The sequence below is a fragment of the Dermacentor variabilis genome, chromosome 3 (genome assembly GCF_050947875.1).
Source record: "Dermacentor variabilis isolate Ectoservices chromosome 3, ASM5094787v1, whole genome shotgun sequence".
In the NCBI taxonomy this organism is placed as follows: Eukaryota; Metazoa; Arthropoda; class Arachnida; order Ixodida; family Ixodidae; genus Dermacentor; species Dermacentor variabilis.
The window spans coordinates 11,991,262-12,018,000 of record NC_134570.1 but is presented as its reverse complement, the minus strand read 5'-3'; the positions used below and the strand labels follow the sequence as shown (position 1 = coordinate 12,018,000).

The 26,739-nt window shown below is 42.7% G+C and overlaps 1 long non-coding RNA gene across 1 annotated transcript; it reads right to left on the bottom strand.

The window, feature by feature from the left end:
- Nucleotides 1–14,573: 14,573 nt before the first annotated feature.
- Nucleotides 14,574–22,193, bottom strand: LOC142575144 (uncharacterized). Its single transcript, XR_012826593.1, has 2 exons — nt 22,017–22,193; nt 14,574–14,740 (listed from the first exon to the last, which is right to left on the bottom strand). It is a non-coding gene; the product is annotated as an uncharacterized LOC142575144 (long non-coding RNA).
- Nucleotides 22,194–26,739: the final 4,546 nt, after the last annotated feature.

The window sequence follows — 26,739 nt, the reverse complement described above, 5'->3', positions numbered from 1 at the left end:
GGACGGGTGTTGGTCACGTGATGTGTGTTATATATTGGTTGTTTTCTTTCAATAAATTTCATTTGATAGTGCTGTATCCTGTCCCATTCTATTACTTTTGTCGGCATCTGTCATGCAGTAGCTGCCATGAAGCTTCAACAACTTGTCCAATTTTCTATCATATTTTCTATCGTATGGAGCATTAGAATGGAGCATATATATATATATATATATATATATATATATATATGTGTGTGTGTGTGTGTGTGTGTGTGTGTGTGTGTGTGTGGTGTGTGTGTGTGTGTGTGTGTGTGTGTGTGTGTGTGTGTGTGTGTGTGTGTGTGTGTGTGTGTGTGTGTGTGTGTGTGTGTGTGTGTGTGTGTGTGTGTGTGTGTGTGTGTGTAAAGGTAAAATGGTGGTAAGGTGGGGTGGTAAAAGTAAAATGAAGAGATTTTCACATCATGACTAGTCCTTTTAACACATTTACCTACAAAATTAAAGACTCTTCTTATTAAGCACCTTGTACATAGGTATTCATATTACTAATAATCTTTCAATGCAAATGCATATCAACTTTTGAGTAATGCTAATAACTGAACACATGGCTTTTTGTGCTGCAAGTTTTCTTGGGACTCCTGCTTCCCTTAAACTTATGTTGTATAATATGCTTGTAAGATCAAGACTGGAGTATGCTTCATCAATCCGGGATACACCGACAAAAAAACACAACTCTCATATTTAGTTGAAGCCATACAAAACCAACCTGTACATTTTATTGTAGCTGCTTATTCCCATGCCGCAAGCATATCAACAATTAAAAGTTGTCTTGATTGGCTAGGCAACAAGAAAACTTACCTGTTTATTTCACAAATTCTCAATTGAAACATGTTTTTATTACCTCCTTGTAGCTCATTGATATATATGTGTGTGCGTGTGTGTGTGTGTGTGTGTTCTGAGGCTGCCTTTTACAGGAATAGTAAAGATTGGTTTGGGAAGTTGGCACCTGTACCTCGAGGTTGTAGTTCATTCTCAATGAGATACAAGGAGGTAATAACGTATGTTTCAATTGAGAATTTGTGAAATAAGTGGGCAAGTTTTTTTGTTGACAAGCCTGGCCAATTAAGGCAAGTTTTAATTGTTGATATGCTTGCGGTATGGGAATAACCAGCTACAATAAAATGTACAGGTTGGTTTTGTATGGCTTCAACTAAATATCAGAGTTGTGTTTTTTGTCGGCGTATCCCGGATTAAGGAAGCATACTCCAGTTTTGATCTTGCAAGCATATTATACAGTATAAGTTTAAGGGAAGCAGGAGTCCAAGAAAACTTGCAGCAAAAAAAGCCATGTGTTCAGCTATTAGCATTAGTCAAAAAGTTGATATGCATTTACACTGAAAGATCACTAGCAAAAAATCTGATAGGGCAACCTAATAAAAATTATATCAGTTTTTTTCTATTGCATTATGAAACGATGCAACTGATACACTGATAAAATTACTTTTAGTTCTATTCTGGACGTATATGTGCTATTCTGCTTGTACAAGTCTACTAGTGTATTCTTTTTATTAGTGTAATAGTGTATTCATATTAGTTTGCCAGATCTATAGTCTATCAGTATCTATGTGTGTTGTATAGGTGTAATGTGCTTCAAGGAGAAGCAAGCTTCCTCTTTTGCCCAAAAAATGAGTCAGAAATTTTGCATTTATATTATGAGAAAAGACAATACATATAAATCAAATATGAAGCCCAGGATTTAGAAAGGAAAGATTGGTGGAACAAATATACACCATACAACAGCTTAAAAAGAATAAAAATGTGATCACATTTAAAAGAGAAAAGATGTTTAGATTGGTTCACAACAAAGTTTAGCCTCTTTAAACAGGAGGTTATTGGCAATCAAGCCACCGAATTGGTTCACACGTACACCACAAAGATTATCAGACTTCACAATCTGGAAAGCTAGTGAATGGAAGTGGTGGGTTCTTCATTATTCATTACCATGCCTTCATGGCTTTTTGCTAGATAAGTATGTCAGACATTCCAGTTTGCTTACGGAGGGTGTCTATATACTTCTACTAGACACCGTCACTTCAGATGACCATAATGAGATCACCTGATCTTCTCTCGGAGTTTGTTGTGAGAGCACAGTCTTTGTTTGGATTGGGTGCAATGACATACAATGTACACCAAATCCTGCATCTTCCTAAAAGTGCGGCTAAACTAGGACCTCATTGGTCGCATTCTTCATTTGTATTTGAAGGCGGAAATGAACTTCTTGTGAAATTGGTCAGCGGAGCTAATGATGTTCCTTTACAAATATTGGAATGTTATGTACTTGCTCGAAAGTTACAGGCAGCTAAAGCTAGTTTAAATCTTTCACCAGAAGCAGTGAGTTTTTTTGGTGTACAGGAGAGGAGAGCTGGTCAGCAGACAGTTTTGTTAGGCACTGCAAAGCTGTGCCTCAACTTGGATGGAAGTTAAAAACAGGCTGTAGTCCACAACCGTGGCTGTGACTCAACAAGTGTCACTGAATATTAGCAAATGGTCATCAACCAACAAACATTCCACTCTGTCCAGTACACTTGAACTATAAAGACTAAAAACAGTGCATTTGTCAGCCTCCCGGGTGCGTTTTCTCTCATTTGTAGAATTCTTACTGGAGCAAATTCTTGCATAATTCTGAAATGCAAGAAACTATTTCCTGTTGAAATTCTCTATGCAAAGCACCTTTCAGTCTGCATCAGAAGAGAGGAGCCACTAGTTTACGTAACACCCAGCGAAGTTATGCGCCTTTATGTGTTTATAGAAATAGACAACAATATTTTTGAATGGACAATACGAAACCTTTATGAAAGACTAATTCCCATGCTCAAAACATGGCAACGATGAACAGTATGTCTTCAGCCATGGTACATGAATGTCTGGTAATAACAGGTTATAGCTTTAAAAAAAACTGTTGGTAACAGTGCACCACACTTTATGGCATTCTGTAATAATCAGCTTTTTCATGTTTGAATATATTAACCAAGCCAGAGCGATCAAAATTCTAGAGTGTTTATTTTTTCTTGCGTTAGCTTCTTGTTTTCCTAATGAACCAGCTAGCCCAATTTGCCACTCTTCATTATTGTACTCTTGTTGATTAAGTGCTTGGGGAATTGCATGGTCTGCATGTTGGCAGTAGTGATGCAGCTGCTGATGAACAGCTGCAGTAGCCAAAAAATGACAATATTTTACAGGACTTATGCACAGTTTCGGGTCGGTGTCCTTACATGTAGCGAAGGGCCCTACTTAACCACGTGACTGCCTTGAGTGGGTGATCACAGTGAACAAACAGTGGTTCACTAGCAGATGGTGAAGAGGTAAAGCTTCTCAGTCTGTATGCAGAGGCATGGAAAGCAGCTGAATGTTAAGTGAGCAGTTATGCTACTTGATACAACAGCATCATTTTCACACCATGCATCTGTCTGCCTCACTTTATTTACTCCTTTGACTCAATGTAGCTGGTGCAAGTTCATCCGTTAACTGTGGCAGCATGACTAAGACACTATCTTTTTTCTGAATGAAACAAGCAAACTCTGAAATTTTATTTTAACAGTGTATTACGGTTTGAATCAAAGACTCCAAACACTATATATGAAGCCTGTTCTGATAGTCTTCTTTGCTTTTGCATGCTGAAGGCTACACAGGTTAAACTACTTTTACACATTTCGACGTGCGGTGGTTGAACTAGCACCCAGTGAAGAATTGTGTCTTCTAATTTTGCAATATGTGCACTGATGTTTAGCTGTTTTTGTTCATGATTATGTGGTTTTAAAAATGGTAAATCCATGTTCTTACTTGAATAAGTTCTCAGATCTGTACTCACTTTTGCTTAAATAATATTGCTGTATTGTCATGTTCTGATATATTGCTGTAGATCTTGTACCAATAGCAATGCTTGTCCTGTTTCCTTGCTTCCTGTCAGTGTGCCATGCCAGTTTGTTCTTTTTGCACAAGCTCACTTGTGTTCTGTCACATATCATAACACTTTTGGGATGAGTGCAAAAATACATAGTCTAGAGAAAATAGCTTCATATGAAGTTGTAATATTATAAAAGCATATTCCAATTAGACCTGGTGTTCTATACAGCATCTGTGAGCAAAAATGGGCATGGTGAAGTTGGTACTTCAGTCTGTGTTCTTCCTCTTATGTGTTTGTTTGAATGTGGCTAAAGTTGCTTGCTTATTCTTTAGATAGTGGAGTGTAAAATAAACCCTAGTCATGTTTGTAGTCATGTTGCTTGTGTCTTGTCCTTGTTCCTTTGTGGATGGATGCATTAGCGTTGTTATAATTTTCAAATCAAGTAAGCACAAACTAGCCCAGAAAGTAGCTTTAATGAAATCACGTTGGTAGTGTCTAATTTATGGCATTCACAAACTCAGCCGGACATGTTAGAGCTACAGTTAGTATCCACAGTCTTGAAAGTGCTTTGTTTTGCTTTTGTAAATAAACTTTATTAGAACAGTAGGAAGATACCTATGAAGAAAGGAGTCAGACAAGTAGACACAATCTCTGCAGTGCTATTCACTGCGTGCTTGGAAGAAGTATTCAAGCTATTAAACTGGGAAGGTTTGGGAGTAGGGATCGACGGCGAACACCTCAGCAACATTCGGTTTGCCGATGACATTGTTCTATTCAGGAACACTGCGGACGAGTTACAACAAATGATTGAGGACCTTAACAGGGAGAGTGTAAGAGTGGGGCTGAAGATTAATATGCAAAAGACAAAGATAATGATAAATAACCGGGCAAAGGAACAAGAGTTCAAGATCACTAGTCAGCCTCTAGAGTCTGTGAAGGTGTACGTCTACCCAGGTCAACTAATCACAGGAAACCCTGACCATAAGAAGGAAATTCACAGAAGAATAAAAATGGGCTGGATCGCATACGGCAGACATTGTGAGCTCCTGACTGGGAGCTTACCATTATTATTGAAAAGGAAAGTATACAATCAGTGCATTTTATGGGTGCTGACATATGGCGCAGAGATTTGGAGACTGACAAAGAAGCTTGAGAACAAGTTAAGGGCCATGCAAAGAGGGATGGAACGAAGAATGCTAAGTATAACTTTAAGACACAGAAAGAGAGCAGTTTGGACAAGAGAGCAAACGGGTATAGATGATATTCTAATAGACATTAAGAGAAAAAAATGGCGCTGGGCAGGTCATGTAATGCGCAGATTAGATAACCGTTGGACCATTAAGGTGACAGAATGGGTACCAAGAGAAGGGAAGTGCAGTAGAGGATGGCAGAAGACTAGGTGGTGCGCCAAAATTAGGAAATTTGTGGGTGCTAGTTGGAATCAGTTGGCGCAGGACAGGGGTAATTAGAGATTGCAGGGAGAGGCTTTCGTCCTGCAGTGGACATAAATATGATGATGATGATGATGATGATGATGATGATGATGACAGTAATCCTGTTTTGGATATGCATTAAATGTTGCACATCCGTCTCGCAAAATTTGTAAATGTAATTTTGTATTAAAAGAACTGGAGCACACCTGCTACAAAGATGGACTGATACTTTTCTCATGCAACTTCCCCAATGTAATTTCAAAGGCTAGGTAACGCTGCTGTGCTTTGAAAACGTGTGCTTTAATTTATGTTGAAACATGTTTAGGATAATATATCTGCATACAAGCTGTAAAAAGTTTTGATAATTGCACAGTTTATGCACTTCATTTTTATTTGATACTCCAATATCCCAACTGTGTTTGTTAATCTGTTAACGTGGCAGGCAATGCATTCAGGGTTGTATATTCAGTTCATTTTAAAAACGTCTCTTCAGGCGTGTGGGCACCGGCATGTGTGCTATTTCTAACATGCTTTATCAGTGCCTCAATCAGATTTCTGTATGTCATATGATGATCTCTATCTGGGTTTAAAAGACTGATACGTACATCATGCTATTTGGGCTTGTAGGCAGCACAGTGAGATCTATCTGCTGCCTGCCAGTCTGGTAAAGAGTTCTATGGGTCAGGTAGGAATATATATCACTCTTAGAAGGACCCGTACTACCTATACATATTCCTAAGAGACTATAGAAATTTCTATCAGTCTTTTTTTTTGCTAGAGTACTGATGTTAGGTTTTTAACTAGTGATGGCACTCCGGAGAGACATTAGTGGAGACATTGCCCCACTGGGCACGTGCAGCAGCTAAGCTCAGTGGGGGGGGGAGATATGGACTTTGCACCCGCTTGCGAGAGTAAAGATGACGTGGCATGGCGGCGGCGCCCTCTCCCCTCACGCAACACCTGGCGCGCTAGAGCGACGGCAGATGTACCCTTTCACCCGCTCTGCTCCGTAGAGGCACGCTCGCAATGTGGTCACAACCAATTGGATTTGAGGTTCCATTTCGCTGAGACGACAGACGCTGCCTTTTTTACTCAGTGGGCCATTTGTTTAGTCTGTTTGAACAGAAACAGACCTGCCAGAGTTTGGTTGTTTCACAACAAAACACACAGTCATCAACAGAAAGTTTAGTTTTCTACGTTAAGTTCTTTGCGAGATCTAAAATGAGAAAAATCAAGGGCCTAAACACTCAGCATTGTTGCATGCCAGAAGTGACAAAAGACAGATTTGTGAATTGGAGTTGTTAACATAAAAATTGTGTTTAGTCATGAAGAAAGCATTCAGTGAATTTTAGTAATTGCATGTGGATCAATATTAAGTTAGCTTATTCAGCAGAAGGAGGCAGTGGCACAAAGTAGCAGAATTTAAAACGCTAAAAGCATCCATTCAACGCAAGAACTAAGTTCAATGGAGGAGATTAAGTTAGTGAACATGACAATATAGTTGTGTTTTTCATGAGGGACAAGGTCTTATGGAAACCATGTTGACATTTGTTGTAGAAGTTTTGTGACACAATTTAGGATCATTATGGAGATTGAAATAAATGATGTTACAGGGAGGCTTGGCAATTGAGGCCAGCAATTGTTCCGCCCAAGTGTCTCTCATAATATTACTGCGGTAGATCACCACGTGCATTCTGTTCTAGAAGCTGAAAAGGTAATGCTAATCTGTGTAATGCATCTGTCGAATGCCGACAACAGTATGATGCTGATGTGGTGACAACGATGGCATGATCGACGATGGGATGACAATTCTAGAGTCATCACGATTGAGGCATAACGACTTTGGGATGATGAGTGCATGCCTGGCAACGACTGCATATTTACTACACAGCGTGAAGGCGGCAGCACCCGACGGCGTGATATTAGAACTAATTTGAAATGACAATGCCAATGATGACGACAGATTGAAGACTGTGAATGGTGAACAATGATGCGTCCACTTGGCAACTAAAGAACAACATATGAGGACAGCTAAGCATGTCTTATCTGAGTTGTGATTGCGAAAGCATTAATGCCCAATTGAACGCTGCTGAGCAGTCCTTCGAGTTTTACGCTGCAAGTGATGCACCCTAGAGCTACATTGGGCCCGAGCTAGCAAGCAGCAGCAGCCTGTGGTGCCAACACCGCATGCCACCGATGTGCTGCATGACCAGAGACCAGGAAACAGCAGTGGCCACCAAGGCCGGCAGGCACGTGCAGCAGTTAAGCCCAGTGGAGGGGGGAGATACGGACCAGGCGGCGGCTTGCGAGAGCAAGGATGACGTGGCGTCGCGGCGACGCCCTCTCCCCTCACGCAACACCTGGTGCACTATAGCGACAGCAGGTGTACCCTTTCACCCGCTCTGTTTTGTCGAGGTGCACTCGTGACGTGGTCGCAGCCAACGGGATTTGAGGTGCTGTTTCGCTGAGACGACAGACGCCGGCTTTTTTGCTCAATGGGCCATTTGACGCTTTCGCATAAATAATCGCTACAGAATACTGACAACGTGGTTATGTTGAGCTCGCGTTCACGCTTCATCTACACGGACCACCCTACCTGTGTACTTTTGGTACTGGGGCCAATTCTGTACCATGCAATACACTCAGCCATGGAGCACCCGCAACGATCACGCGATAGGCGAAAAACGCTGTGCTTTAAACATGCACCCATAGAGTGCCCCAATATTGCAACCAGCCGATCGGTGCATAGTGAAGCGTCCGCATGGCCGCGTTTGCCACGTGGCCGTGCTATGCGAGTGTGTGGCTGATATATCAATTGAGTAATCGAAAGACTGGTTCCGAATACATTTACTAACCAATTTGAGTCCACGGCACTTTTATGTGCTGCTTTGAATAACTGCGTGTGGTACCACGGTTCCCGCAGTCACCCAATGCATGTGGCGCGTACTTTAGCAGCAGCGCTCGGCGTGTTTCGACTAAAGCAATTTCATTTCAATTCTGCTCGCCACTCATGGCGGCTGTAGCTGCTTATAGTTATACCGTACTTTGGTTATAAAGTACAGTAAGTCTAGTTAATAAATTTTATTGGGATGTGAGGTTTTATTTAGTTAAATCGAGAACTTCATCAAATTGAAACCACTTGATTAGATCACGCAACATGCCATAAAACTGATGCAAGAGCCAAAAATGTCGTTTTTGCCTACGTTCACACTTATTGTAGCAGTTGAGCATGTACTCTGCCTTAACAGAAGAAACGATTAAACATTCTTAAAAGCTATATGTCAGTGATACTAAAATCATCAGAACTCAATTAGACCTACTATACCCACATTTTTCTTTTTAATTATGGCAAATCAGGCAAGATATTAGTTGATTCTAGGTTTTCAGTGCTCATGAATGTGACAGTGAAAGTATTGAATGTCATGTAGTGTAATGCAACGAAAACAAGGACACAAGGAAAAACAAAACACAGACATAATTAGGCGCTTGTGTCTGTGCTTCATTTCTTCTTGTGTTCTTGTTTTTGCTGCGCTACACTACATGCTGTACGTTCCATGATGATCAACGAACAAGCCCACATTGCCGCCCCCGTGTAGAGAACAGGAAATTTCGTTATACACTTAAACTTTGATATATCAAAGTAGGTAAAATCGGCAATTCGCTTCGTTATATAGAAATTTCCTTGTATTGAAATTCGATCTGTTATGTAAATGAGTACAGTCGCCGATCGATTTTTGTTGCACGGGAAGGGGCCATGCAATTTTCCGAATTATTTGACAATAAAAAAAAAGCAAGTTTGAATGAGAAAACATTTTATTTTGACGAATATAGGAGTCAGCGATGAATGATATACGGTTTCATGCCACGTTGATATCGTCACATCAGCGGTTCGTACGAATTAAGTGACGCCATATGCTTTCGCGTGCACTCCGCCCCCAAAGCGTCGCCCGGTCGCACTGCGACGACGCTATCATGAAAAGCGCCGGCAGCTGGGAGCGAATGCTTCGTCTGCTTTTCGTTCCAACGGGTCATCAAAACTCGAGATTGCGCAACCTTCATTACTAAACGTGCGGGAAAACAGCTTACATGATGCCACGCCGTCTTGGCATGCCCGCTCTTTCCACACGCAGCAGATTACCTCTAGAGCAGGGTGCGCGGATGCATATGCGCTCAGCCACGCTTACAGCCACTCGCAGTCATGGCCGACAAGCGCGCCAACTTACCCCCGCCCCCACTCCGCCCCCACGCGCGCGCTTGATCGCGTTACCGCGAGCTCGCTTTCCTTCCCCACTTTGCCATTGCTCGCGTGGGAAGGCCGCACTTACGAAGCCACCATCTTTCTTGTCTCACCCTCGCACTCTTTCACTCGCACCTTAAGCACAAGTGCGCGGGGCGCGATAGGATCTGATCGCACTTGGACTTAATTTATACGGAACATGATGCGGCTCCAAGCTGTTGTTCTTGTCGCGCTGCACGCAGTTTGAGAGGTGCGTTTGCAAGCAGCCGCTTGTAATTCAATCATTTGACTATCTGCGTCCGCGGAAGTTACCATTGATTAATTGTCTTGGCACTCCTCTGCGGCAGAAGCGAAATATCGTTATATTGAAATTGCACACAAACACACTTCTTTATATTGAGGCTCTAAATGCATGGTGTCCTATGGAGAAGAGGTTATGAAAAGTTAAATACTTCGCTATATCGAGAATTTCGTTATACTGAGGCTTAACTGTATAGAGATTTGAATTTATATACCTTGTTGTGCAGCTCCTTGGGTCATGGTTTCTATGACTATGACTCATATGACTCTGTATCTGTTGCGTAGAAAATCTCTCTCGCCCCGTTTCCCTACTGTTCTCCTTTTGGAGGAGGCCCCCTCTTGATGCTATCCTTGTTCCACTCTTGGCCCACATCATTTCATAATCGAGGCATGTAAGGACACAGTTCCTTATGCGATGCAGCTCTGACATCATGCGTACCATACAGAATTGTACGTGAGCCTGAGCCCATGCATAACCATTCTTCTGATCAAATGTTAATTTTTAGACTGACATCCTTTCCTCTTGCATGACAGTTATCTCTGCTGTATTGTTGCTGCTCTCTCATGTATGCATACCAATCAATTATCTTAGTCAATTTCTTCTTGAACATTGAGTCCAATCTTTGCCAACTTAAGTGTGTGTTGAATGTTAATTTTTTAAGACCTGTCTTCACAATCTGCCTCAACCTCACCCATTTTAGCATCCTCAATTCAGTCACTTCTCCATCCTGACTTCTAGGTGACTTTATTAAACTTGTTTAGGTTCCATACAGTATTGCTGGTCATGTATTGTCTTATAAGTTTATTAGACAGTGAAAATCTTCAACTTGACTGGAACCTGTGTAACGTAAATATCATAATGCATCTTTTCAGTTTTTCCAAACTATGTCAATTACGCTGATTCTGTGGGCTGTCCAAATTTTCCATGTTGGTGTTTTCAGTTATCACTGAACCAAGGTATCCGTCTTCTCTATGGTTTACCCTCAAGGCTTCCCTTTCATCTACTCTGAGAAATTGGCATGCGGCTACCAGATGTGGGCAGCTTGCCTCACAACACATGCACATGCTCAGCTACTTTTGCCAACCTTTGTGCTAGATGTCAATCAGCATGAGTGAAGCAGCGAGAATGGGTAATTATGAAATTAAGGCAGAGGTTCGAGCATTAAGGGAAGTCATACTTATGAGGTGAGTACATGTGAAGAAAAGTAGTCAGAAATGTTGGGAATTTGCAGTTTCCTGTCTATTGGTCTATTAAACTCTCCCTAGCTGTTTCAGTTATTTCATCATGTGTTGCAATTTTTAGTTGCAATATGTTCTTCTTAAGTGCTGCCACACTTACTACTAGAAGTTTGAGAACTTATATTTCTTATTCACTTGGTTCATTCATACCTACAAGCAGCAGTCTTTTCACTTTACATCATCTATTGAATGTAATGCCCAGATATGTTCTCAGTCTACTTCAGTGGGAGTCACTAACACAGTGAATGATCATGAAACATGTGTGTTCTTAGAAAGTGCCTTCATGTGATGCAGCTGTAAGTTAAGGTAGGGGATGCTTTGGAAAGCATGTTATGTGGCTTACATGAGAATTATTTTATGCCAGAAAGCACACAAATATTTGTGTTTATTTCTGGTGTTCTTCTTCCTTAATTACTTTCTTGATTCAGCGCATATATATGAAGCAAGAGATCTTGGCTTGTTCTTTCTTTACATTAGCAAATTACATTAATCATATAATAGCACACTTTACATAATTGAGCACATTAAAGGTACATGAACATGTACTTGTCTTTTTGAATATCCCAGCCTAATGTTTTAGTGTGTGCAGTTTGGACGTGATTCTTGAGAAGCACTACATCTGCTTCAAGTATATGAGGTATAATTGCTTTTGCTTAAAAATAATCCTAATCTTCCTTGATAGCTGTCCTTTTTTTACTAGACAATATAAGCATGGTGCTTAATTCCAAGATAAATATGCCTGCTGTAACTGTATGCATCAGTGTTTGACTATTCGTTACCTACTATTCCTATTAGAAAAATGTATTTGCCAACCTCCAATTATTTGCATTGAAGTAGTGAAGAGTTTGACGGCAGCCTGTCTGGTTTGGTGAAAAGAGGCACGGTAAGTAGTTTAAATTAGATACTAACCATAAAAATGAAAAATAAGAACTGGTTCAACTGGAGCTTTGTTCACAATCTTTGCGAACAAGGCTTTCAAGTGGGAGCCGAAGCATCTATCTTGTATGCCCGATCTTCATTTAATTATTATTATTATTATTTGAATTCATCTAGCCCTAAAGAGGTGGCAATTTATTACGAATACTACTCTTTGCATTTTGTTTCCATTGCTGAGTTTTTTTTTTAAAAGTAACTTCATGCACCACACAAGTACAACTCAAACATCTTCATTCTTTCAAGGACGTCACACCTAGTGGAAGGTATTCTGCACTAACATAATTATTTTGAGATTTCCAGTAAATACGTAGTCCTCATAAAAAGTATCTAAATAATTTTGGCCTAAGCGGTTATACATTAACCATGTAGGCTTCATCAGCTTCTGACATCACTTGGTCTTGGCAAACTTGTGAGCTGACAAGTTTGAGCATGCAGTCACTTCCCTCCATATTTGTTTCGATGAAGGCTTGCCCTTTGGTGCTACTCTGGATCCACCCTCGTTTCCTGTGATTACCACTACGGGCTTCAAGGCACACACCCTCAGGAAGACTTTTCATGCACAAACCTGGTTCTTTCACACTTTTACTAAGACAGACATTGAAAGCAAGGATGGCATAGCAGGCATGTTGGTTACAGATGTACTTTATTAAATAGCTTTGTAAGTATTCATCTTGTGGACATTTCCATATCCTGTTCTGCTGAATTAGCTGGGGGAGCATGTCTCCTTCTCATGCATACCCCAGCCCCGCCAATCAGAACTTCAGCAGTGGATGAAATGGACATTTCTACTAGGTGGACACGGAATACATCCCCTGTGCTCTGTCCTATCTTTCCACCCTTCTCCATGTATTTTACTCAGTAAACTACTGGTTCAGCGTGTTGGCCACCTTAATCAATCTTCCAATATCAGCACTTAAAAGGTATACAATACAAATAAGGCACTGTAAACCCAAGCAGTTAGGCTGGCGATTGCTGCTGTTATGCACCATACAGGCAGACGCAATGGCTTCACTGTAGCTTTCTAAGTTAACTTTACTGAACTTTGAATTTAGAGAAGGCAGAATATAAACACAGACTAGCATCTTTCTTATGTGCTTCACGCCTCTGCTTTTCTTGTGTTACTAAAATAAGTATGTTGAACCTAAATGAAGTAAAAGGAAAAGGAAATTGTCACACTAATTTCATTTCACTGTCTTTTTAAAGGTATAGCAAGATTTTTTAATTGCATTACGAGTGGTTACTTGTTTCGATCTTAATGTTCATTTTTCATACTCCAATTGGACTACAACTGTTCCCTCATCCACAGCTATCAAGGCCTTATGGCAACTTTGGAAGCTCTCTGAACTGAGTAAATGCTATGCATTGCATTATTTCTTAATACATTTTCATGGCTGCCTTTAACCTCTATAGTCCCTCATTAAAGCCAGCATCTCTCTTGTGACCACATTTAAAGAGCTTGTGGTAATGTATGCCTAACAAGAAAGATGGGTGCTTTGTAGTGCTAGTATGCTGTAAGTAAATTGTTTTATGCAAAAATTGCTGACATAATTGTCTGACAAATACTGCATCATGTTTGCTATTTTGCCTTCTGTTTCAAATTCACTGCATCTATACATTTTACCAGTGCATGAGTAGGGTTCAAGGCTGTTCTTTAAAATGCTCATGAGCACTTATCATGATCAGTTCCCCATATAAGTGGTTTTGCTGATGAGAATACAGGAATAGGAGCAAAATTGACATGGAACCAACATATAGATAACGTCTGCATGACTGCCTATCAAAAGTTATATTTTCTGAGAAAAAAACTGGAAGATGCATCACGTAATGTAAAACTTATTGCATACACCGCCTTCATTAGGATGATACTAGAATATTCAGCCGTTGTTTGGAGTCCCCATCAAGTGATGCTTAAGAGGAAGTTGGAAAGGATACAGAGTCTGGCGGCACATTTTATTTGTTCGACATATCGAAGGAAGGAATCGGTCACGCTTATGTTACAGCGTTGCAACTTCTATCTTCTTGAGGTACGTAGGAAAAAATATAGGCTGAAGGTGCTTTATCAAATAATGCAGGATCAACTTTAGATTGATAAGCTCAAATATCTACATGCTCCAGGCAAAAGATACCCGCGAACTAACCACGCCTACATCATAAAGCCGGACCATACCAACAGTGATACATATCGATACTCATTTTTCCTGGATGCGATAGAAATGTGGAACCAATTGCCAAACGCTATTGTTAGCCTAAAAGATGTCGCCGACTTTGAAAATGCTGCTGAGGCATATTTATGAAAGTTTTCGATTTAGTTTTAAAGTGCCAAGTGATATGTGCGACTTGATATTCATTGTACGTATTTTGATGAATGTCAGAAGTGTGCTGAACAGCATTCAAGTGAACATCTTATTCACTGTGAATTGACAAGTGTTAAGCAACTTTACGTACATTGACATTGTCTATATTTGATTTATGTAATTGTATTGTCCTCTCTGTTATGACCCTCTATGAGGGTTGACAGTATTAATAAATAAATAAATAGACAACGAGGAATGTGGGTAAGTACACTTTATTTTCAGCCCACGTTTTTTTAATGAATGGCTGTTATACTGCTAAAATCTGCACATTTAATAAAAGTACACTGCTCTGCTTCATCACTCCATGCTAAGTGCAAGTATCCTGTACCAGGAAGTCAAACCAAGACGTGGGATGTTCAGTCTGTGAAAATAAAAACAAGTTTGAAACATTAACGTGCAAAAACTAAAGCACACTCAAGAAAATAAACACAGCACAGGAACATATCCAATGAATCAGAATTACCTTTGAGAGCAAACATATAGTCTCTATGGCACAGTCATCATCAGCCTGGTTATGCCCACAGCAGGGCAAAGGCCTCTCCCATACTTCTCCAACAACCCCGGTCATGTACTAATTGTGGCCATGCCGTCCTTGCAAACTTCTTAATCTCATCCACCCACCTAACTTTCTGCCACCCCCTGCTATGCTTCCCTTCCCTTGGGATCCAGTCCGTAACCCTTAATGACCATCGGTTATCTTCCCTCCTCATTACATGTCCTGCCCATGCCCATTTCTTTTTCTTGATTTCAACTAAGATGTCATTAACTCGCGTTTGTTCCCTCACCCAATCTGCTCTTTTCTTATCCCTTAACGTTACACCTATCATTCTTCTTTCCATAGCTCGTTGCGTCGTCCTCAATTTGAGTAGAACTCTTTTCGTAAGCCTCCAGGTTTCTGCACCGTAGGTGAGTACTGGTAAGACACAGCTATTATATACTTTTCTCTTCAGGGATAATGGCAACCTGCTGTTCATGATCTGAGAATGCCTGCCAAACGCACCCCAGCTCATTCTTATTTGTCTGATTATTTCCGTCTCATGATCCGGATCCGCCGTCACTACCTGCCCTAAGTAGATGTATTCCCTTACCACTTCCAGTGCCTCGCTACCTATTGTAAATTGCTGTTCTCTTCCGAGACTGTTAAACATTATTTTTGTTTTCTGCAGATTAATTTTTAGGCCCACTCTTCTGCTTTGCCTCTCCAGGTCAGTGAGCATGCATTGCAATTGGTCCCCTGAGTTACTAAGCAAGGCAATATCATCAACGAATCGCAAGTTACTAAGGTATTCTCCATTAACTTTTATCCCCAATTCTTCCCAATCCAGGTCTCCGAATACCTCCTGTAAACACGCTGTGAATAGCATTGGAGAGATCGTATCTCCCTGCCTGACGCCTTTCTTTATTGGGATTTTGTTGCTTGCTTTATGGAGGACTATGGTGGCTGTGGAGCCGCTAAAGATATCTTTCAGTATTTTTACATACGGCTCGTCTACACCCTGATTCCGTGATGGCACAGTGAAGAAACCTTATTCCTCCGGCCTTTTTTGAGCGCGAGAAAATATGAAAGTGCATGCGTTCTCCCCATATTGTGTATCTGTCACCTTTTCACACACAACAAAGATGTTGTCTCAATGTGCCCAACTGTCTTTGCATATCCATTTCTCTGCTCTCATACCATGATACCTACAGTTAAAGGCTGTAGCAATGCTTAGCTTGAATGAACCAACACAAGCTACATGCACTGTGCTGTTGAACATGGCATTGTAAGTTAAGATTCATGCACAGCACATTCATGTGCTATAAACATTTGATTGTGATTGTAGGCGAGATAAATAAAAAGAAGGTATGTAAATAAGGTGCAGCGGTGGCGTAGAGGTAGAACACCCGCCTCGCGTGCAAGAGGTCCGTGGTTCGAATCCCGGTGCCGGCAATTTTCCACCGGATTAAAAAAAAAAAAAAAAAGAAAAAATCCGCGTGTTGATAAAATTGCACAAACAGGCCTGGAGTGTGGCCTGATCCCGGTGACCACAACCGGTAACGCATTCCCTCACCAGAGCAGGATTGGCCACCCTGGTGCAGTACTTGGCCACAACCTCCTATGAACACAACAATCAAACCCCGGCCCTCAGTCCCCAGCAGCTGCGACGCAACTGACCACGGCGGCGGTCAGACCTGCAACGCAGCAGAGGGTGCTAAGAATCACTGGCTCCGGACAGGCCGCCATTGGAATATGAACCTGGCAACGTTTAACGCTAGAACGTTAACTAGTGAGGCGAGTCTAGCAGTGCTATTGGAGGAATTAGAGGGCAGTAAATGGGATATAATAGGGCTCAGTGAAGTTAGGAAGCCAAAAGAAGCATATACAGTGCTAAATAGCGGGCACGTCCTATGCTACCGGGGCCTAGCGGAGAGAAGAGAACTAGGAGTCGGATTCCTGGTTAATAAGAATATAGCTGGTAACATACAGGAATTCTATAGCATTAACGAGAGGGTGGCAGGTCTTGTTGTGAAACTTAATAAGAGGTACAAAATGAAGATTGTACAGGTCTACGCCCCTACATCCAGTCATGATGACCAGGAAGTCGAAAGCTTCTATGAAGACGTGGAATCGGCGATGGGCAGAGTGAAAACTAAATACACTATACTAATGGGTGACTTTAATGCCAAGGTAGGCAAGAAGCAGGCTGGAGACAAGGCAGTGGGTGAATATGGCATAGGCACTAGGAATAGCAGGGGAGAGTTATTAGTAGAGTTTGCGGAACAGAATAATATGAGGATAATGAATACCTTCTTCCGCAAGCGGGATAGCCGAAAGTGGACGTGGAGGAGCCCGAACGGCGAGACTAGAAATGAAATAGACTTCATACTCTGCGCTAACCCTGGCATCATACAAGATGTGGACGTGCTCGGCAAGGTGCGCTGCAGTGACCACAGGATGGTAAGAACTCGAATTAGCCTAGACCTGAGGAGGGAACGGAAGAAACTGGTACATAAGAAGCCGATCAATGAGTTAGCGGTAAGAGGGAAAATAGAGGAATTCCAGATCAAGCTACAGAACAGGTATTCAGCTTTAACTCAGGAAGAGGACCTTAGTGTTGAAGCAATAAACGACAATCTTGTGGGCATCATTAAGGAGTGTGCAATGGAAGTCGGTGGTAACTCCGTTAGGCAGGATACCAGCAAACTATCGCAGGAGACGAAAGATCTGATCAAGAAACGCCAATGTATGAAAGCATCTAACCCTACAGCTAGAATAGAACTTGCAGAACTTTCGAAGTTAATCAACAAGCGTAAGACAGCTGACATAAGGAAATATAATATGGATAGAATTGAACATGCTCTCAGGAACGGAGGAAGCCTAAAAAAAGTGAAGAAGAAACTAGGAATTGGCAAGAATCAGATGTATGCGTTAAGAGACAAAGCCGGCAATATCACTACTAATATGGATGAGATAGTTCAAGTGGCTGAGGAGTTCTATAGAGATTTATACAGTACCAGTGGCATCCACGACGATAATGGAAGAGAAAATAGCCTAGAGGAATTCGAAATCCCGAAGGTAACGCCGGAAGAAGTAAAGAAAGCCTTAGGAGATATGCAAAGGGGGAAGGCAGCTGGGGAGGATCAGGTAACAGCAGATTTGTTGAAGGATGGTGGACAGATTGTTCTAGAGAAACTGGCCACCCTGTATACGCAATGCCTCATGACCTCGAGCGTACCGGAATCTTGGAAGAATGCTAACATAATCCTAATCCATAAGAAAGGGGACGCCAAAGACTTGAAAAATTATAGACCGATCAGCTTACTGTCCGTTGCCTACAAAGTATTTACTAAGGTAATTGCAAATAGAATCAGGAACACCTTAGACTTCTGTCAACCAAAGGACCAGGCAGGATTCCGTAAAGGCTACTCAACAATAGACCATATTCACACTATCAATCAAGTGATAGAGAAATGTGCAGAATATAACCAACCCTTATATATAGCTTTAATTGATTACGAGAAAGCGTTTGATTCAGTCGAAACCTCAGCAGTCATGGAGGCATTACGGAATCAGGGTGTAGATGAGCCATATGTAAAAATACTGGAAGATATCTATAGCGGCTCCACAGCCACCGTAGTCCTCCATAAAGCAAGCAACAAAATCCCAATAAAGAGAGGCGTCAGGCAGGGAGATACGATATCTCCAATGCTATTCACAGCGTGTTTACAGGAGGTATTCAGAGACCTGGATTGGGAAGAATTGGGGATAAAAGTTAATGGAGAATACCTTAGTAACTTGCGATTCGCTGATGATATTGCCTTGCTTAGTAACTCAGGGGACCAATTGCAATGCATGCTCACTGACCTGGAGAGGCAAAGCAGAAGAGTGGGTCTAAAAATTAATATGCAGAAAACTAAAGTAATGCTTAACAGTCTCGGGAGAGAACAGCAATTTACAATAGGCAGCGAGGCACTGGAAGTCGTAAGGGAATACATCTACTTAGGGCAGGTAGTTACGGCGGATCCGGATCATGAGACGGAAATAATCAGAAGAATAAGAATGGGCTGGGGTGCGTTTGGCAGGCATTCCCAAATCATGAACAGCAGGTTGCCATTATCCCTCAAGAGAAAAGTATATAATAGCTGTGTCTTACCAGTACTCACCTACGGGGCAGAAACCTGGAGGCTTACTAAAAGGGTTCTACTCAAATTGAGGACGACACAACGAGCTATGGAAAGAAGAATGATAGGTGTAACATTAAGGGATAAGAAAAGAGCAGATTGGGTGAGGGAACAAACGCGAGTTAATGACATCTTAGTTGAAATCAAGAAAAAGAAATGGGCATGGGCAGGACATGTAATGAGGAGGGAAGATAACCGATGGTCATTAAGGGTTACGGACTGGATCCCAAGGGAAGGGAAGCGTAGCAGGGGGCGGCAGAAAGTTAGGTGGGCGGATGAGATTAAGAAGTTTGCAGGGACGGCATGGCCACAACTAGTACATGACCGGGGTTGTTGGAGACGTATGGGAGAGGCCTTTGCCCTGCAGTGGGCGTAACCAGGCTGATGATGATGATGATGATGATGTAAATAAGAATGTTCCCTAATAAGCTGTGCAGAAGTGCTCTCCCGTTTGGACAGAAGCCGAGCACAGCTGCAGTGAACAAGAAGCCAACTTATACAGCATTTAAAATCTAGGTTCTAAATGTGTTACAGATTTTTCTGAATTCATAGTCGAAAATCTAGGTGTTAAAGGTGACAAACATTTAAACAGGTCTCTATTCGAACTGGTAATGCTATGTGTCACCTAGTTTGATAAAATATACCATATCACTGGTCTCCCAAGCTAAGGCTGCTGTCCAGTTGCAAGTGCAAATCACTCAATTATGTCTAGGGCACGTTTGAGCAAAAAGCAGCCAAGATTACTGTGCCATTGAGGTCTATTTTCTGACATCTGATTTCTTTTCAGAAAGCCACCTCTCTAAAAAAAAAACTTCACAACAACATAACCCAAACCTTTCTTGAGAAAAGCCATCACACTGGTCCTTGAACACTAATTACACAGTGGCTCCTTGTGATGTAATGTTATGTACGTCAGCACCTTACAAAGTACAGGAAAATTTAATAATGGCAGCGTGACAGGTACACAGAAAAGTAAAGGGATAAAACATCACACAGGCTGCCATGAGTGTTCATATCTCTATTTCAATGTGGATGTTTTTAGCAGTGAATACATGTTCTCATTAAACTGAGTCATAATATTACAAAAGCGAAGGGCAAGAGTCTTTACATTCTAAACTGACAAATGTGCTTTATTACGATTCACCGCAATACAGGAGGTATTTTGCAGTGAACGGTCACGTAAGGTTTTGGCTAACTACGGCGGGCGCGTCCTGCAGCGTGGCCTCTTGTGTATTGCGGTAAAGCGTATTAATGTGACAAGAGCTAACCTGGCATGTATGGCTTTAGCCAACAAAAGTTCTCAAGACATCATGCATCCTGCCACGAAAATCTGCTTTGTTGAGAGTAGAACATTAGGTTCGTCACTGACAGAAACCATACATTCCAGATTCACGTAAATCTTTCCCAATATTGGCATGCTTCACCGCAACACACAAATATGTTGCGGTGATAACGGTGGTCGAACAGGCTGGTGCAAATGTTTCGACAGGGGAGCGTGCCTTCATCAGGGCAACTGCTTTCCTTGGCAGTTTTCATATACGTGAGACCCCCCACCCCCCCCCCCCACTTCCGACAGGGGAGATTTAGCTGGACCTTTGCCAAGAAATGTACCGACAAGCGTTTGGTAGTGGCTGGTAGAGATGCAGGTGTCTAAAAAGCGTTGCGAAATTCGGTTCCGTAAGGTTAGCTTCAACGCAATACAAATATGTTAAGCAGTTAGACATACATGTTTTGCGGTGAATCATAGCAAGGGTACCTGGCCTTTGATGCAAAGCAGCTTCCCAAGAGGCACGCTAATCCAGTGGCTAGTTATGCAGTTCCCCGCATGCAAGTGAGTTCCCTGCGTTCGGCGGTTTCTCAGTGACATACAAGATGACATTGATTGACTGTGTTGTAAATGGGCGACGGCACTATATGCTGATGCAAAAGCGTCGTTTCGCTTTCGAAAACACCTTGACTCGCATATGACCAAAGCAGTTGAACAGGAAACTACGAAATTACGTAGCTATTATGGAAGAAATCAACAGTTCAGAAAAAAAATGGCCGTGTAAACATTAACTGGCTTACGAGGTCGACAAACCAACGGTTCAAAGAATCGCAGCCACGTCCGAAAAAAAATAGCGCTGAAGGCCGGCCTGTACACTTAAGCGCCTCGGCGCGCGTAATGTAATAGGAGACGGCAGCTCCACAAGTACATCATTAAGGAACACATATATGTCGGTGAAAGCGGTCACTCTTCAGTTCTGACATGCTTCACCGCGTAACACTAGTCTACTGCGGCGAAGCTGACTTCAGGACGCCGATTTCTTCAACTCATCTAGCGAGGCAGGTCCGTTTATCACGCTTGGCAACGTTTGACATTTTCTGCATTAATTTCGTTTGTTCTTTCTAATTTTATTATCACAGTGACCCTGTATCACGCAGTAGCAGAGCTAGTGCCGCGTCTTAGGTGCGTTAGGAAAGGTAAGCGTGTATGCAGCAGGCACGGCGGCATTGGCTCTTGTTTGGAAACTTCAAGAGACGCTCTTCCGCACAGCGATGCCATTTGTATTATTAAAAGAATGCAGGTGATGATTAAATGAGCCGCAGCAAAGCTGTAAAAAAGCAGTAGTAATGCTGTTCTAAGATCCTCTCGCTCGAGCGCGATGGTCTTAGAAAAAAAGCGCGATGCAACGCGATCTGACGGAATAGCTCGTCATGCCAGTGTTTTCTTACGTCCTCGTTCTTACGCGTACCCTCCCCTGAATCAGACTACTGAATGGTTCTGTGCACGCACTGACGATCCTGACGGAGGCAATCACTGACATGAGCAGCTCCATATAAGATGCCACGGCCCATTCCACATGCCGGCTGCAATTTGACGCGGCCATGAGGCAATTAATATGCGCACAAGGTACCTAATGGTAACGCATCAAACAGCTCACAGCCCCAACCCTTTATTACACGCATATAGCGTGGAAAGATGAATTACTCACGCTCTAAGTGGGCACGGAATACGAACCGCTTCGCAGCGCAGCCGGCTCCGTAAGACAGACGCCATCAAAATGAGCGGATGTGACATCATGGGTTATAGCGGACGTGACGTCATGGGTGAACGTAGACATTTCGGGCACCTTTCGTCTGCTGTGCCCCGGGCACAGCAGACACGGCCGCAAGTTTATCCATCTCCCCAAGAAGGTAGCACCAATTTCAAACGCATCTTGTAAGTGCTAAGAGGTGGCAGCACCTCCCGGTGAGCACGTATCGTCATTATGGCGCGAAATTTCAAACGGAGGGTCGGAACCGTACCCGTACGGCTAAGACCTTGCGGGACAGAAAACCGCTTCCGTACATGTACGGAAAAACCTTCAAAGGGTTTAACTTACCCTTTGATGACAGAACAATTACCACTCATTAATAAAGGGAAAATGAGACATCCACCCAATCGTACGTAGCAATTGCTACAAAGGAAACCCATACATGAATTAACACTCATTTTAACTCTTAAGAGTAGTCCGTGAGTGTGTTGTGAGTTCGAAAAGAGACTTACGCATGCAGCTTCGAATTCATTATGTATGTGTCTTTCACACAACCGTTGCTGTTGCTGTACCATGCAGAAATGCTAGCTTTGCAGTTTGGAAAGAGTTTCGTGACTCGTAGGGGGGCCACCCTTCCCTAGACGCGCAGGACTGTCCCACATTGAGGGCTATTGTCCCACGTCCCGCAGGAAATACGAAAATCTTCAAAAATGTCCCGCATTTCACACTTTGTTATTCTTGTTCCGCAGCGCCTTGAGTTCAGCTGCATCTGGCCACCCTGTTTGAGGATGTGTTAGCTGCAAGCACTTCAAGCTTCCGAAAAAGCTAGCTGTGAGGTTCATGGTGGCTGCGAATGCTTCTGCCACTAGCTGTGTGCACAGTCCCACCGTTCCACCCCATGTGGAACCCTGGTTGAACATGCACGCGCCATCACATCTTTAACGCAGCAACTTCAGTGCTTGGACTTGCAGCGTGAACTAACGTTCAATGACCTTGCAAATCTTGTTGCAGCGTTCCAGTTGACATCAGCCATGTACATAGATGAGCTGTATGATTAATTGTGCTGTCTGCAGCCAGCTATCAGGCAGCTTGTCGCAGCGAAACTAAAGGATGCTTAGGGAACAAGTGGAGCAGCTTTCTCAAAAGTGCTGCTTTACCAAATCTGACTGTAGTGCTGTCAGTTGTGCTGAGCATTCCAGTGACCAATGCTTTCATAGAGTGACTTTTTTCTCTCATGACGGGGGCTTGGAGCTGTGAACGAAGCCGATGCAGCATGGACCTGCATGATCAAGGCCAAAATATTGGTAAAGGCAAACTATGAGCAAACCTACCAGTTTGTGCAATCAGACCAAGACACTATTGAAGTAGTAAAGGCAAGGCACAGAAGACCAGGACTCAGGAAGAACACAAACGACAGGACCAGCGCCACTCACAACTAAGTTTATTTTCGCAACAAGCTGTGGTCGCAGCTATATCGGACAAACAGGTCGATGTTTCAATGAGCGTGCAATGGAACATTGTCGTAATCTGCGCAACAAGGAAGGGAGTTTCCTTGCAGAGCATTGCAGAGACTGCTCTAAATGCCGCCCTCAGTGCCTCAGTTTGAAAAAACTAAATTTCTGAAGTGTGGAAAAGACAGGTTTGGAGCGGGAAATTGTGAAAGCCTATTTCATCAAAAAAGAGGGAAATTCATGCGTCAGCAGGCCGTCCATTATGCTTAGCGACAAGAAGACGACTTTTTTAGAAGGTTTCATTCAGGCCTTCTGTTAGAGTGATTTCATTTGGTTTTACCGTCTGTCTTCCTTTTATTTTACTAGTTTTATTTTGTTGACGATTTTACAGTGGCTTTTAAGCTTTTGTTGCACTTTTTTTGACGCAGACGCTGTTCTTTAGACCTTTATCGATCATCACTTCTGTCCATCTCATTGTTAGTCACGTGGTTCTTTTTTCTTTTATCAGTTTTTTAGGTGAGTGACTATTAGAGATTTTAGTTTTGATGCAGACACTGTACTTAGACGCATTTTTCATGTTTTTTCCGTGTTATTCGTTAGTTACTCCCATAGTCGTGCGGGTTTTATCACTGACTGGGCCTTAGGCGTTTGAAGTGTGTTATGTTGTGGATAGATTGGTTAGTAGTGAAGTGTAGACGGTACTTTTTATGTCTGGTTTTTGTCACCGTTGGCTTGGAAAAAGACTATACTAGATCAATTGCCTCCTGTGCTGATCCACGTGTGGTTCTTGTTTGCTCATTCGATAATATGTGCCAGATAAGATTCCTGAATGGTCGATAGATTGCTGTTTTTTTACTTCTGAAGTTTTGTGCGTGACTCGGCGTGAATAACCTACATAATGCAGGCTTGTTGTTAAAATAAACGTAGTTGTGAGTGGCGCTGGTCCTGTCGTTTGTGTTCTTCGTGAGTCCTGGTCTTCTGCGCCTTGCCTTTACTACTTCAAGCATGAACCAACTAGCCCAAGCAAGAGTTTTACTCAAGACATTATAGAGGCAGTTTGATCTTACAAGAAATATGACTTCAAGAAAGCAAAATAATTCCAGCGTCGAGTATTTGCCAGGGTCTTAATCAGTAATGTGTGAGAACTAAGCCACAGCTGTTTTGTGAGTGACTATATTGTGAGTTGCCGAATTTTTATGTTGATATATTAATAACTGTCGTGTCAGAGCATATTACAGTGATGTAAAAAATATATTTGTTTACACAGATATGTATTTGAACTTCAACTTGTCAGTTACTCTATTCCCTGTTTCAGTGATGACAAAATACTGCAAGAGAAAATTTTTTGCCAAAAGTTAAAAAATAAGTTATTGTAGTTAATTTCTCATCGTCTGTGTCAATCCCCTCCCCGGTCAGGATGTCCCACATTTCACAAGTAGGAAAGTGGGCATGCACCCTATCCGTGAGACAAGGCCTGCAGGGGCCGTATTCTCAGACGGTTCGCTTTGGAATCGGTTCGCTCCACGGAGAAACAAAATTAGGAGGCGCAACTCAGCTCCTTCCCGCGTCATCGCAATGTCAGGCAGGAGCGCGGCTTTGATTTCACGGTGTGTTGCTTCTGTCGATGGCTTTACCTCAACGCTTGTGCAGTGCGGTGAAGTTTGACAAATTTGTAGCGATGTCGCATGATATGACCGAATTTCACGCTTTGAGACGGAGTCTTGAGCGGAGCGGCAGCAAATGGTTACATTCACATTTAGCACAAGCGCACTGTGTGCGTGCATTCGTTTGATTTCATGATGCGTTACTTCTGTCACTTGCTTTAGGGCCGATTTACGCTCGAGCCGCCCATCACCGCACCGCACGCGTGCGGTCGCGCGAAAGATTGCATGTATCAAACACTTGTGCACAAATTTCGGTTTACAATATGTAAGGTGCACACTGTGCACACAGTGTAAATGGTAATTTGCGCACAAGTGCTGGATACGTGCCATTTTTCACGCGACCGCAAGCGTGCGGTGCCGCTTGCGGCGATGGGCAGCTCGAGCGTAAATCGGCCCTTAACGCAATGCTTGCGTAGGGCCGTGAAGCTTCATGAAGTTCTAATAAGGTCGCATGGTGTGATAGAATTTTATGCACTTAAGCGTTAAATTTTGTGTGGAAAGGCAATGAGACTTGAGTGCGCAGCTTCACAGGCACAGGCGATTTTTTGAGGTCGATGATAATGCTGTGCAGGCTTATTTTGATGGCAGCCTTTATAGCCTGCGTACGCAGGCTGTAAAGGCTGCGTACACTCAACACACTCGGCAAACACTAAAGTAGTGCAGGGGAGAGGAATTTTGCATGCGCATCGCCCACGTGATACGATGTTCAACTCGGCTAGCAAAAGATCGGGCAGCTACTCAGATGCTAAGTTCACGTGAACGAAGCTCACTTCCTTGAGTCGAACGAGTAATTTCAATTCGTGCGAGGCTAAATAGAATGAGGGAAGCAACTTGCAACACCTCAACGACACGGTCCACCAGGTTGTGTCCCTCCACGTGCGACAGGCAGCTTCGTAAAGTCTTAGGCCTAAAGCGTCGCTACTCTGACAACAACCGGTATCCAAAAACAACACCCAAAATGAGCGCAAAACAGGCAGCCGCGAGGAGACGTCAGCTCTGCTAGGTGGTCCTACCCCGCTCGGTGCACACAGCATCCGAGTTGACGGCGCCCGTGGCCCGCGGCCACCCGGCTCCCAGAGCCGCGACTTTATCAAAGTCAAAGAGATAGAAGAAGCTTTCTTTACATAAGAAATTCGGACCACCCACGAGGCTTCCGTACTCACTCGCTTCAGGCTTGCGAATGCTCCGCGGGCGCTATAAGCTTCGCCCTCCCAGGATGCAGACCACGTGGCTCTCGTACAGACGATTGTCATTAAAAAAACACTTGCGAAAAGGCTTAGCATGTTGACATGTTCAAACACAGTTCAGCCACCGTCGCCTCGCTCAAGAAAGCACGCCGCCAACGCTAGCGATCAAAATCCACGCTAGCCCAGGCCTACGCTTCGGTTCAAACAAAGGTCTCGAACGAAGCAAAACTGTTAAAACTATCGTGAAAGCTATCGTTAAAACTATATTATTGAAAGGGAACGAAAGTTGCTCTAATGCTGGATCAAGTAAAAGAGAGGAATTGTAACGAATTGTCTTTGACACCGTGTCGTTGGCTGGAGGAGTTGCCAGTGTACAGTC